Below are 10,580 nucleotides of genomic sequence, written 5' to 3' on the forward strand. Positions count from 1 at the left end.
TTTTGCAAGGAGGAAGGTATCAAATGTCAACTCACTGCTCTATACACTCTACAACAAGACGGTGTAGTCTACCAAAAAAATTGCATCATAATAAACACTACAAGAAGCTTACTCAAGAACATGCAAGTCCTGACGATTTTCTGGGGCGAGGCAACATGCGATTTATCTTCTAAATCGTTTACCGACAAAGGCACTGGACATTTACATTCCCTCCGAAGCATGGTTCGACAAGACACCTCACTTTGAGTACCTAAGATTCTTTGGTTGTACAACATATGTTAAGACTGCAAAACCATATATAAAAAAGCTTGATAACAAAAGCCAAAAGANACCTTTTCCTTATTCTTTCCTTAAGTAACATGAAATGGTTTGGAGGAACGAAGTTGAGTGTGTGTCCTCAATTTAGGAGAATCGTCCTCAGTCCGCTAGTTAGCTGAAATGCAAAAAAAATCAATCTCTTGGGTAGATTGTTCTACGACGTTTCAACTCTCGATTCCTTCATCAAAGTTACTCAACTTCTTCCTCTGAAGCTAAAGGAATCCTTAATTTGAAGAAAAAGGGACTATAGATAGGAATTCGAAACTTACCCTCGATTTGAGCTCANCAAAAGCCAAAAGATGGTGTACTTTGGCGTAGAGGATGGAACCAAGGCACACGAGATATATGATCCGTAACATGAGAAAATTTATGGAAGTAGAGATGTCGTAATATAAGAAGAGAAGAAGTGGGATTGGTGCAGCATTGGCGATAACAAGCGAACTGTTACAGAGTTCATTCCTCTGGAAGAAGAGGGGGACGCANTAGATTGGAATTTTAAGTTTTCCTTGAAGCTCTTTAATGGAGGATTGGATTGGGGGAATAGTTTCTAAGCATTTTCAGCACTCTATTCCTTCATAGAACGTGTGGGTAATCTTGTTTAGAAACTATACGAACTATAGGAACTTGTGGCTTAATAGTTAAACTTTAATAGTAAACATTGTTAATGTATAATATACATATTTGTATCAAAAGAGTTTCTTGTGCTAGGACGTGCCCTAGGTGCATGTTATATCCCGTGCTATCAAGTTGTTACACAAAAACAGCTCATAACATTTTTAGGGCCTTCAAGACTAACATTTCTATAGGATTTCTATGGTCCCTTCCTTCTAATGGGTTTTGAATATAAAAAATAGTTTTTTAGTCTAACCTAAATAAATATTATGAACTGAATACAACAAATAAGAGTATGGTTCTTGCCTCAATTTTTTTTTTCACGTTGTTCGAACAAAAATTGAATAAAAATTGAATGTGTATCAATATGTTAATATTTGGTACATAGAGTCGCTATTTGACATACAATCTATCTTCTATTTTTTTATAGATAGAAAACATCTCATCTTATAGGGATATAATTTATTACCTCCAAGAAGTTCCTTATCTTATCGATCGATCTCTGTAGTCAAGAAGTTCCTTCGAGCTATTCCCCTAAGATTCATGTAAATTGTTACCTCCATCGCGCAGTTCGGCTACCTTAAGAACATGTTAGTTGAGGAGGTTTTTGTTCGTCTTAAGGTCCATGAGGAGACAATTTTTGGTTATAAAGACAAAAAGGAGAAGAAACACCTCTTACTCACATATGTGATGTGGTTGATCTTCTTTTTCTAGTACGAGGGGATGTGGTAGCCATAACAAGAAAAACAATGGTCATGGGCGTGGTCGTAGACATGGNCCCTGATGTACTGAAATCTGATCTCTATGTGCTTGCTCCGGTCATGCAAAACTGGGTTTTTGATCAGAGAGATTGTAGCCTTGTTGTCCACGTACAGTATTGGTGGATCGCCTTCTCTTGTGATCAGCTCCTCCACCAGCTGCGTAAGCCAGACCCCTTATGTGGTCGCTGTCGAAGCGGCAATGTACTCTGCTTCAGCAGAACACAGAGAAACTACCTTCTGTTTAGTTGATTGTCAGCAGATCATGCCACCTGAGAGAAAATAAATTATCCCATTGGTGCTCTTATGATCATCAACGTCACTGGTCATGTCACTATCACTAGCTGACCAGCTCAAGCTTCTTCCTTCCTCTCCCTGCTTCATTCCTATCGCTAGAAAAAGGGCTTGACGACTTTCGACCTTGTGGTTAACAGCCACACGCTCTAACCAACTGAGCTATTCCAGCCAATCATTTATTACAATCCAAGTCCACCACTAGTTGATATTGAATGGTTTCGTTCGTTACNGAAAATGGGTATGATCACAAGTTGAGAACCTTGTGCACTAACCGAGATGACAAGTTCTTATCCCATAGCTTCTCAAATTTTTGCAAGGAGGAAGGTATCAAATGTCAACTCACTGCTCTATACACTCTACAACAAGACGGTGTAGTCTACCAAAAAAATTGCATCATAATAAACACTACAAGAAGCTTACTCAAGANAAGAAATGTTTCTTCACCTCTCCAATCGACGTGTGATCTACTTATCCAACCCTTCTGAGAACCAAGCATCCTCACTGGCACATCGCCTAGTGACTAGTTCTGATATCATTTGTAATAGTCCAAGCGCACTACTAGTAGACATTGTCCATTTTGGCCCATTAGGTATTGACATCAGTCTCACAGTTTACACATCCATATAAGGAATGCTTCATACCCTCTCAAACCAATGCGGGATTACACAATAAGTAGTTAGAATGGCTGAGTGGTCTAAGGCATCAAACTCAGGTTTTGGTCCTCATAAGAGGGCGTGGGTGAGGTCAGAGGCGAGCCAAGATGGATAATATCTACTATCGTTTTAGGTCAAAAGCATAATTAGTTTATCAAATGATAATAAGAAATCTTCCGAAGGAAAAGTATGAAACCTCGTTTCTAAACTTGTAATTCGAATCACTAAATTAAATTGGCAAGTAGATGAGAAATACCCCAACTAAATGAGAAATACCCATAACCTCCCTATTAAATTGGTGGGTTACAATATATGAATTAAATGTGCTTATTAGTTCCTGAATTATTAGTTCCATAAATACAACTGAGTTCATTAAATGCAACTTAAAGTGCATTTAGTGCATCTCTTTTTTGAAGCTCAACTTTGTACAACATATAAGGGAGGTCTCCAACGTCTTCCAGAATTTTCTTTGATGAGCTCACCATCGCTTGAATATAAGTGTACAAGGCTTGTTGTAGCTTGCTCTCGTCTTGTAATTGGAACTTAAGGTATGAAAATTTCTTGGTCGTGGTTCGTATCATTCTCCCCGTCTTGAGAAGGATTCGTCCTCAAATCCTAGCCATCATTTACATCAAAAGAACTCAAATCAACAACCTTAAAAGTTGCACTAACACCATACTTACCTGGTAAATCAATTTTATAAGCATTGTTGTTGATACGCTCAAGAAATTGAAAAGGTCCATCTCCTCATGGTAAAAACATAGATTTTCTTGGAGTAGAAAATCTTTCTTTCTTGAAATGCACCCAAGCCCAATCTCTTGGCTTGAAGATGACAATCTTACATCCTTTAATGATTCGGGTGGCAACCTTGGAATTTTGCTTCTCAATTTGTTCTTTTACTTTCTTCTGCAGTTTATGAACAAACTCAACCTTGACATTTGCATCGAAATTCACAAACTCTTTTGACGGCATAGGTAACCAGTCAATGGGGGTTAAGGAATTAAAGCCATAAACAATTTCAAAAAGTGTGCATTTAGTAGTGCTATGAACAACCATATTATATGCAAATTCTATAAATGGCAAACAATTCTCAACTCTTAAGATTCTTATCAATAATAGCCCTAACCAGAGTAGTCATGGTTCTTTTAACAACTTCAGTTTGTCCATGCGTTTGAGGATGACAAGTAATTGAATATACTAGCTTAGTTCCTAACTTACCCCATAAAACACGCCAAAAATGGCTTAAAAATTTTACATCACGATCACTAACAATGCTTTTAGGAATGTCATACAATCGTACAACTTCTCTAAAGAACAAGTTAGCACTATGTTTTGCATCATCAATTTTGGGACAAGGAATAAAATGAGCCATTTTACTAAATCGATCAACCACACAAAGATGCTATCATATCCTTTCCTAGTGCTAGGTAAACCTAAAACAAAATCCATTGATATATCAATCCAAGGATTATTAGGAACAGGTAATAGGTAATGGGGAGTATCACCATGTGGTTGAAGCCTAGACTTAGCTTGTTTCCATGCTATGCAACGAGCACAAACTTGATTAACATCATGACTCATTTTAGGCCAAAAAAAAAAAGTTCAGAGAGCATATCATAAGTTTTAGAAACTCCATGGTGTGCCATTAAACCACCTCCATGAGCTTCCCTCACAAGTAGCTCACGTATGGAACAAGATGGTATGCAAAGTTTGCCTTTCCGGAACAAAAATTCATCTAACAAAAAGTAATTATCCACAATGAGTCATTTTTCACAAGATTCAATAAAAGGAGCAAAGAACATGTCATGTTGATACAACTCCTTTATGTGTTCAAAACCCAACAACTTAGCATTCAAAGTATTGAGGAGGACATACCTTCATGATAAAGCGTCTGCAACAATATTCTCCTCACCTTGTTTATATTTGATGACGTAAGGGAATGTTTCAATAAATTCCAACCACTTAGCATGTCATATATTGAGTTTGTTTTGTGCTCTCAAATGTTTTAAACTTTCATGATCTGTATGAATAACGAACACCTTAGGCCAAAGATAATGTTGCCATGTTTGCAATGCACGAACAAAAGCATAAAGCTCTTTGTCATAAGTTGGATACCTCAAAGATGCACCAGTCAACTTCTCATTAAAGAACATTAAAGGTTTTTTATTTTGCATTAATACACCACCTATCCCTACTCAAAATTTAATTTCAAAAGTTAACTCAAAATTAAGTAATGCAAACAAAGGAGTAGAACTCAATTTTTCTTTCAAAGTGTTAAAAGCAAGTTCTTGATCTTTTTCATCTATAAAGGATACATTTTTCTTAACAAATTCATTCAAGGATGAAGCAATTGTACTAAAATTCTTAATGAACCTACGGTAGAAACTTGCAAGACCATGAAAACTTCTTACCTCACTTACACTTTGAGGTGTAGGCCAATCTTTTATAGCCTTCACTTTTTCCTCATCAACCTCAACACCATTAGATGAAACTACAAACCCAAGAAAGTTAACTTTTTTCATGCAAAAGCTACATTTCTTTAAATTTACATACAAACATTCGTTTCTTAAAGTAGTCAAAACATTGCGTACATGGGTAATATGATCATCTAAAGATTTAGACTAAACAAGGTTGTCATCAAAATAAACAACTACAAACTTACCTTAGTATGCTCGTAAGAGATGGTTCATTAGTCTCATGAATGTACTAGGTGCATTAGTTAATCCAAAAGTCATAACCAACCACTAATAAAGACCATACTTGGTTTTAAAAGCTGTTTTCTACTCATCCCCAATATGTATGCAAATTTGATGATAACTCGATTTTAAATTAATCTTAGTAAAAAGACAACATCCATGCAACTGATCAAGCATATCATATAATCTAGGAATTGGATGCCTATACTTTATAGTTATCTTGTTTATAACCCTACAATCAACACACATACGCCAAGAACCATCTTTCTTAGCTACAAGAATAACTGGAATAGAACAAGGACTCAAACATTCACGTACATACCCTTTAGCAAGGAGTTCACTTACTTGCCTCTGCATTCACTTACTTGCCTCTGTATCTCTTCGGCCTCCTTTGGATTAGTCCTATTGGTCGGTTTGGAATGGGCGCGCTAAGAATGAAGTCAATCTTGTGTTCAATCCCTCTAAGTGGTGGAAAACTACGAGGCATCTCCTTGGAAAAGAAATCTTCAAACTCTTGCAAAAGCACAACAAAATCACTAGGCAAAGAAGGATTCAGCGTGTTAGTAAAGTAACAAGACTCCTAGCACATAAGTACAAGAATTGTCCGGTTAGAGAGCAAAACATTCCTAGCCTCACTTGATCTAACATACAAGCTTACAGAATTGACTTTTTTTTTTTTTTTTTTCTCTAGGCTGGGTGCTACTCTTGTTTTTCACTCCAGCTCTTTTTTCACTTGATTCTTTTTAAATCTCTGCTTTTGAATCAGCCTCTTTCCTTTTCTTTTCAAGTTTGCAATGATCAATAAATACATCTTTTGGAGACAATAGAACAAAAATAGTTTTTAGACCATTGTGAGTAAAAGAATATCGATTTGCATACCCATCATACATTAGCCGATGCTCAAATTGCCAAGGCCTCCCCAGTAGTAAATTCAACATGCATGGATACAACATCACATAGAACATCATCAACATATTTTCTAATAGTAAAAGAAACAAGAGCTTGTTGAGTTACACGTACTTCCCCACGATCACTCAACCATTGAAGCTTGTAGGGTCTTGGGTGTGGATGAGTCTTTAAATTAGACTTTTGACCAGAATAGATCTCACAACATTGGTGCAACTACCGCTATTAATGACAATACTACAAGATACTGATTGAACAAGACACCGAGTTTGAAATAAGTTCTCTCGTTGGTCTAGGCCGTCCTCCTTAATGTGGGTGTTTAGAGCTCGTCGAGTAACCATAGATATATATGTAGGGTCCTCTTCACTAAACTCCTCACTCCCATCATTTTCCTCATTTATGACATCATGTGCCTCGTCATCGTCATCTGTAACAATTTCTCTCTCCTTGATGGTCATAATTCTTGCATTTTGACAATCTCTATATATTGTCTACCCCTTGACATCTCCAACCCTTTAAATCCCTATTTCGAACATTAGACTTTTCTACTTTTACTTTCCAAACTCTCACCTTTCTCAAATTTAGCTTGAGGCTTCTCATTAATCTCTTGATTTCTATGCTTATAATCATTGTTCTTACTATCCTTTTAAGATTTAGAAATAGAATTGGAATAAGTTTTAGAAGAATTCCATTGAGACGTTCGTTGGATTTGCCTCTCCATCTTAATTGCAATGTGCAACAACTCCTCGATATCAGAATAAGGCTATAAATCAGTCTTGTCTGCAATCTCTGTGTTTAACCCATTAAGAAATTGAGCCATGAGAGTCTCCATGTCCTCATCGAGGTCAAGTCGATCCATCAATGTATCCATCTTCTTGTAATAATCCTCTACAGATTTGCGTCCTTGTTTCAATGCTTGAAGATTATGTGCCATGTCTCGTGGAACAAAATGCTTCCGCATGGACTCTTTGAACTCATATCATGAATCAATTGGTACTTCAAGATTTCTTCTCCTACTTGTCATCAATTTATCTCACCTTTGAGCATATTGCTTGAATTAAGCAATGCGTAACAGTACCTTCTTTTCATCACTAAAATTATGACAGTTGAACACCAACTCCACCGTTCTCTCCTATTCAATGTACTCTTCTAGATCTATTTTGCCATAAAACTTGGAAAGTTTTAATTTGATGCTCTCCATGTTACGATCAATTCTATCGTCATATGGAACTCGTTGTGGTAAATTATGATACCTTTTTACACAGCCTCTCCCTCGCATCAAGCCATGACCAACCGCATGTGGATTATCCTCGTGTTGATAAGAATTGTCTTCCTCATATTGATCAGTAGATTGGGCAGGTAGTGGAATCCTCTCTCGAGCTTGATTTTGAATCTCCAATTTGTCTATTCGCTCGGTCAACTCTTCTATTCCTCGAATTAGTCTTTCCATGGTTCTTTTTTGTGCTTCTCTCAATCGTGCATCAGTAATGTTAGAATTTTCGTCTGGATTTTCCATGCTACAAAAGAAAGTTAAAAGAAAAAAAAAAGGACCTCACAAGCGCTCCTTCAGGTGTGTTCACTCGTAAATGTAGTTCACTCGTGTTTAGCACTCAACACTCGGATCAATGTATTACTCCCTTACAAACTCACCCTCACAATTGAGCACACACAAATCACACTCCAAAAAAAATTGGGATGTGAGATAAGCTATGTTATAGAGCTAAGTGCAATTCAAAGTGAATAGACAACAAACTCAACACATAAACAAGGGTATTATAGGAGCAATCCGAATAAAACGAATTAAAGATAGAAAATGAATAAGGACTAATTTAGACATAGTAACATAACAGAGTTACATATAATAATCAAGAGGGAAAAAAAAAGAACGAATAAGCTTTCTTTCTTTTTTTTTTTCTTTGGTAACTCATTGGCAAAAATCCAATCAATTTACCAACAAGACAATTGAATTAGAAGATCTTAAAAAGAACAAAGTGTTGATACGATACAGATCTAACACTTTATAAAATATGTCAACATGAATTAAAGCATAGAAATAATGTTTTTATTTTTTTATATTTTATGCTATATATTTTTTAGATAGAATGTGAACATATTACCCAAACTGAAAATATATATATATTATAGATGAGAATCAAAAGAGTTAAACGCAAGAAAACATATATCCGATCTTGAGCCTAAAGCTCTGATACCAAATGATATGGAATCAACCCAAGGAAAAGTATGGAACAGATTACCTTGATGATCAAGATCAAGAGTAAAGAAAACTTGTTTCTAAACTCGTGATTCGAATTACTCCACAAGAGGTTTGATTAATACCACTTGAATGACACTACCATGCAAATTCTAAACACAAAGCTAAAAAAAATAGAAATTTTATTTATTTTTAATTCCAAAATGAAAGGTCTCTAATCAAAGAAAAGAAGAGCATTTACAACCTTAAACTAGATGACACATCACTCTCAAATTAAATTGGCTAGTAAATGAGAAATACCCTAACCTTCCTATTAAAATGGCTAATTAATGGTGGAAGATGGTAACCTAGGTGGGTTACCATAGAACGTACCTTCTATATTAAAAACTAGCTTAAATATGACAATCAAAAATTTAAATTAAAATTAAATAAACCAATGAAGGAAATGTGTTTATTAGTCATTCTTGGACTAGTTCCATAAATTCAACTGAGTTTGTGTAATGAATGAAATATCATTATTACTCATCATTGGACTAGTTCCATAAATTCAGAGTTCATTAAATAAAACTTGAAGTGTATTTAATGCCTCTCTTTCATGAAGCTAAACTTTGCGCAACATATTATGGAGGTCTCCAAAACATGTTTTTTAAAACTTCATATTTTGAGAATATCTTGACGACCTCCGACCTTGTGGTTAATAGCCACATGCTCTAACTAACTGAGCTATTCTAGCCAATCAATGGTTACAATCTAAGCCCACCACTAGTTTATTTTGTCTGCTTTCGTTCGTTGCCTATCGCTGTCAGCCTCACAATTTTAAACTTCATCTACTAGGGAGACGTTTACACACTCATATAATAAATGCTAAATTTCCCTCTCAAACAAATGTGGGATTGCACAATAAGCAGTCTGGATGATCGAGTGGTCTAAGGCGCCAGACTCAAGTTCTAGTCCTCGTAATAGGGCGTGGGTTGTTCAAATCCCACTTTTGGCAACTCATATTATTATGAGGCAAAAGGCGAGCCAAAGTGGATAATATCTACTACCATTTAGGGCTTGGGTCGAAAGCATCATTATTTATCAAAAAAGGATCATAACTTCGTAGATTTTAACTTTTCAAAGTTCAGAAATGGAACTTCGAACCATGGTGGATATCAATTGATCTCACTCGAGTTTTAAAAGTATCAAAATATGATTTTTAAAACTTCAAATTTTGAGAATATTTGGAAGTTCTCTTATAGGCCACGTCACAAGCCCAACTTCATTGAAAATTTTCGTATGCTTCGTTCCCATCGCTAGAAGGAGGGCTTGAACCTCGCCACACGCTCTAACAAACTGAGCTATTCCAACTAATCATTTGTTATAATCCAAGACAACCAGTAGTTGATATTCTTTGCTTTCGTTCGTTATGTATCGCTGTGAGCCTCACGATTTTAAACCACATCTACTAGGGAGAGGTTTTTATGCCTTAGTAAGACATGTTTAACTCTGATATCATTTGTAAAAGTCCTAGCGCACTGCTAGCAGACATTGTCTATTTTTTCCCATTAGGTATTACCATCAGTCTCACTGTTTTAAAACGCGCCTATTATGGAGAGGTTTTCGCACCCTTATTAGGATTGTTTTTTTCCTCACTCCTACAGTTAGTAGATATTATCTATTTTAATCAATTACGTATCGTCGTCAACCTCACAGTTCTAAAACGCGTCTACTATAGAGACATTTACACACACATATACGGAATGCTAAAAAAACCCTCTCTAACCAATTCGAGAATGCACCATTAGTATTTAAGATGGTTGAGTGGTCTAAGGCGTTAGACTTAAGTTTTGGGCCTCGTAAGGGGGTGTGGATTCAAATCCCATTTCTGACATCTCATACATATTATTGGGAGGCAAGGCAAAACTTTGGATAATATCTAACAATCATTGTGGGCTTTTTAAGTTGAAAGCATCATTATTTATCAAATGATAAAAACTTCCTACCATGGTGGATATTAGTTGACTCACCGGTGTTTTTTAAAAGTGTCAAAACATTTGGCGTGGACCCGAAGTTGATTGAAAATAAATACTAGAGAAGCACCAACACCCACATTTCCATTCCTAAAAGGAGGGCTTGAAACCTCCAA

General features: G+C 36.1%; 1 long non-coding RNA gene across 1 annotated transcript in view; it reads right to left on the reverse strand.

Annotated features, from left to right (window-relative positions):
* LOC111473036 overlaps positions 1–3,369 on the reverse strand; it is an 8,614-nt gene extending 5,245 nt beyond the window's left edge. The window contains exon 1 of the long non-coding RNA XR_002715529.1: positions 3,358–3,369. This is a non-coding gene — a long non-coding RNA (uncharacterized LOC111473036). The remainder of the gene's footprint in view (positions 1–3,357) is intronic.
* Positions 3,370–10,580: the final 7,211 nt, after the last annotated feature.

This window comes from Cucurbita maxima, unplaced genomic scaffold, assembly GCF_002738345.1.
Source record: "Cucurbita maxima cultivar Rimu unplaced genomic scaffold, Cmax_1.0 Cma_Scf00101, whole genome shotgun sequence".
Taxonomy (NCBI): domain Eukaryota; kingdom Viridiplantae; phylum Streptophyta; class Magnoliopsida; order Cucurbitales; family Cucurbitaceae; genus Cucurbita; species Cucurbita maxima.